The sequence below is a fragment of the Vigna radiata genome, chromosome 10, assembly GCF_000741045.1.
Source record: "Vigna radiata var. radiata cultivar VC1973A chromosome 10, Vradiata_ver6, whole genome shotgun sequence".
Taxonomy (NCBI): domain Eukaryota; kingdom Viridiplantae; phylum Streptophyta; class Magnoliopsida; order Fabales; family Fabaceae; genus Vigna; species Vigna radiata.
The window spans coordinates 9,572,227-9,577,121 of record NC_028360.1 but is presented as its reverse complement, the minus strand read 5'-3'; positions in this window follow the sequence as shown (position 1 = coordinate 9,577,121).

Genomic DNA, 4,895 nt, shown 5'->3' with positions numbered 1-4,895 from the left:
AGACGATTGTAGCATTTAATGTTTTGCTACCTTCCTAATCCTCAGCAGGCATGTGTTAAGAGGTTTGGAGGGATGATATTTTCTTATTGTGCTCCATTTTCTTGGTTAACCTAGATGAAAACTATTGTTTTAGTGAATACTTATGAGAAACTTGGAATATCATGAAAATTAGTGATGGTTTATCTTCTAAGTGGATAATCAATTATAATCTTCTAAACTTGTTTTTTTATAATGTACAATCATGTTGGTTCAACAATCATGTTGATTTGCTTTAATTAATTTACATTTCTGGTAGCAATTAGACAATTGTGTGATTCTTATGAACTATATGAAACTCCTAGCTATTAAGTAAAGAAGTGGGATCACCTTTTTTTTTTTTTTTTTTTTTTTTTATAAAATCATAGTTACATACGGATTTTTTTGTATGTAATTACATGTGGATTTATCAGTATGTAATTACATACGAATTTATCCGTATATAATTATATATGGGTTTTACATACGGATTTTTCTGTATGTAAGTTATATACAGATATTATATATGAATTTTTCGTATGTAAGTTATGTACAGATTTTATATACAGATTTTTTTGTATGTAATATGTAATTTATATACGGATATTTTTGTATGTAACTTATCTACGATCATACTATATATGAATTTTTGTCCATATATAATCTTAGAGGTTACATACGAATTTTGGTCATATGTAACTCCTATTTTTTTGTAGTGCTATACGATTTTAGAATCAGAATAAAAAAAATCCTTTCTAATGGTTATAAAAGAACTTTTATACATTAGTTATTTTATTAAAATATATTATTCAAGCAATAACTGCTCACTCTTACTATGAATAATTTGCAATATTTCAATTCAAATATTTATTTAATAAATTGTAATATAAAAATGTATTGACTTGAGCATATTATTAAAAGGAGATAACATTTTTTATTAATTATTTAAATCACAAAAAATCAATAAATCACGTGAAAAATTTAAGAGATTTTTATATAATATGTACGATAAATTTATTGTAGTTATGGATTTGGTAACTTAAGAATCCGAAATCCATATTGACCAAAAGTAGCAAGAATTATTTTTTTTTTCTTTTAACGAGACATACTTAACATACAGTTTTAGAATGCATTTATTTATTGTTTTGAAATGGATTGCTTTAACTATAATCTTGTGGAAAGATAACATATCAGCATTAAATAGAGATATTTTTCTATAAAAATATAATATCGAACAAAAAGATTACATGAATTGCTGAAGAAGTAGTTCTACTTCCTACTTTTCTTGGGAGGCTACTCTAAATTAGGAAAAAAAAAAAAGTGTACCTTTTAAGGGCAACATAGAAAACTAACGCAACCCAATCAACACAATACACGATGTTGAAATATTTTGGAACTGGCAACTTGCCGCACCACTTTGCCATATTTAGTTTGTTTCAATTTGACTGATCCTAAAAGTTCGGAGAACACTGCAAATGCTGTCCACTTCTGATTGGACACTCTTGTCTCCATACCACGTGGCATCAGCTCTTCCTTTGAATTTTCTCATAATTACTCTTTCCTATTTCTTTAACAAGTGGAGTTTATCGAGGGTGTGTTCTTTCGTATGGATTTGAGGAAGATGATTTAGGAGAGATGATTTGAATGGATTTGAGTTTATTTGAAGGTAATTTTGTTTGTTGTTTTTTAAGTGAATTTGTAGGTATTTGAGAGTGGATTTGAAGGTAAAGTTTATCAAAATTAATGTAGGATTTGATTGATGTGACAGATTTAAAAAAATAGTTTAATTGGTATAAATTGAAGATTACCAAAATATCCCTAGTTATTAAAGTAATATTAAATGTTATTTTTGAATGTTATATTTAAATGTATAAATGTTAATAAAGAGAGGAAATTAATTAATATTAATTAAAAAAATTTCTTCCTGCAATATAAAAATACATTTCATCTTTGTAATGATACATTTAGTTTAATGATACTCCAATAGAAAAAATACATTTAGTTTAATGATAAATTATTCTTCCTGCAATATAAAATACATTTCATCTTTGTAATTGTATTTCTTTTACAATAATTATGCCCAACCTTATATAAGACTTACCATATTTGAAGACCAGTGAAGATTGTTTGACCAAAAACTTGGAGTCCAAATTATAATATAATGGCAGTGAGTCACAGTCATGGCATTTTTATATATATTATTTCAGTTGCTTCTTGGAATGGGTTCTTAATGGTCATTTCAAATGTGATGCAAGGTCGAAGATTGAGTTGTAATTTGAATAATAATAGAGGGCACTTTAGTCATTAAACCGTAAATCCGCACAAATCTTATCGAACCAGCGAAGATTGTTTACACAGTGCAATCCCGCAAATTCCTGCATTTCCATCGCTGCATTTCATCCCAAACGAACACCAAATCATCTTAATTCATCGCCCTTAATTCTACGTAAACAGTAAATTCCGCTGATGCGAACACAACGTTAAGGTTTTTTTATCCCTCCAAAATTACTTACAATTACTTGTTATTTTTTTCTTTCTAAATGTAGTTTAAGCTTCCTTTCAACAAGCCAAGAAATTTAATAAGTTTTGAGTTTAAGTAAAATATTCATTTTTTATTTTATATCTTTTATTATTATATTATATGGATATATTAATATCTCTTTGTTCAAAGTTAGAATACTATTCTGGATGTTATTGTATAATACCTGTTTAAGGCTCTTTATCTCAATTAAGAAAGCATTCAATTCTTTCATTTTTAATACAATTTTAAATGAATTACTTTTTTTTATCAAATTTTCTACTTCAAATAGTTTTTAACATAATAAAAAATTAAAAGTAAGAAAATAATTGAAAAATTCACGTTAGTTTAACTTTTTTTTAGAATAAAAATAAGTTATCTTTTAAAAATTAAGTATTATATAGGAATTCTATTACTCTAGTATTATTTTGATAATGAATTTAAATGAATAGAAAATGAAGATGACAATGAATACGGGTTTGATTATTTCTTTCTCATATGTGAAGTAAATATTCACTTTTATACTCATTGGGTATAAAACTTTTTTTTCATATTTCTATCAAATAGTTGCTCCTTTATTGTTTTAGATATTAATTAAATACTATTTTTATAAAATATAAAAAACCATAGTAAAAAAGTAATATATTATCAAATATTTAATATTAAAATGATAAATAACTTTTTGTCCAATATTAAATATCAAAAAAGAAATTATAATTTTAATAATGGAATAAAGGTCAAATAGTTATAAAAAAAAGTAAAAATACCAAATGCGTTATGAAACTAAGGATTTAACAAAAAATTTATAAGTTTTTTTATATTATTTAATAAATTAAAAATGTTTTAGTAAACATGTATGAGGATGAGAACGAGACGAATATGTCTATATTCATCCATCTCTCCACATTCGAGTTAAAAGTTGAGTATTATTCAAACTAATACGTAGGACTTAGTTAATGTAGGATTTTGTGTAAATGTTGAAGTGAATATGGACAATATTTATGAAGACAAACATATTTATTTTTCATCCCTCATAAGAAGTGAAAGTCATAAATAAAAGTTATTAGATTCATTTCTTATTTTATTATAAAATGTTTAATAGTTTTATAAAATAGTTTCTAAGAAAAGCAAGATTTTGAGGAATTAAAAGAGTTTTAAATCATTTTAGACACCTTATATTTAGTGATTATAATCAATCCTACTTAATTTTCATTGCTCTTGTTTTAAGTGGGTGGTTAAGAGTTGCATGATACGTCTTGTAAGATTATCATTGGAACGTCTTGTAAGGTAATCATTGGAGCAAGGAGGACCTAAAGGGATGTTACTCTTAAGTTACTCTCCATTCAAGTGGTAAGAATACCACCTAAGTTGATACCTTGTTTATGTTGTTACTCAAACAATAAAATGCTAGAAAGTGATGATGTGACGTTAAATGTTTCTATACATATGTTCAATGTTAATGGTGTGATGTATAAAAAGTATATGATTAATGATGAGATGCATAACATGATATATGCATGACATATATATATATATATATATATACCATTTTGGGTAGCTTTTATTAAGTGGTGGATCCTAGTTTGACGAACTTATATACATGTATATGTGTTATATATATGTATATAAGAATTTATCTTGAGTGGCTATAGATGAATGATTTGCATTATTCTTAATGAGTGTTAAAGAATACTTAAGGTGATATCATATTTTGGATAATATTAATAAATGTGCAATTTTTAATAAATATATCATAATGTAAATAAGCATATTTCAAAATTATTACATGTTTGGAGTAAATTGTGTACAGAAGAAAAATTTGTGTCTCATGTACACAACGATTTTATGGTTAAACTAGTTTTAAAAGGAAGAAATTGAGGAAAAAAATAATTATTATTTTTAAGTTTATAGTTAAATTTTGAATAGAATCATCCTTGAAAGTAATTTATAGGTTTAGAAATATATGTCTATAAAAATATAAATAGAAGCTTTTGTAAAAATATAAAAGATAAAATGTGCAAAATTAAAGTAGACTCTCTAAAAATATAAAAGACATACAAAAATATGTAAAGTTGACTTGTTAAAAAATATAAATTAGTGTATGAATAGACTGATATAATGTGAATTGGTAGATTTGTCTAATCACGTGTTGACAAACTCATTCAATATGTGTTGTTAGACTTGTATAATAATCAATATATGGACACATTCGTTTAATGTGTATTGTTAGACTCATTTAATTAGTATATATGAACAAATTTGTGTAACGTATATTGTAAGACTCACTTAATCATAGAATGGACAAAGTCATATAATGTGAATTAATATATATTAATTTAATGTGTGTATGAGCAGACCCGTC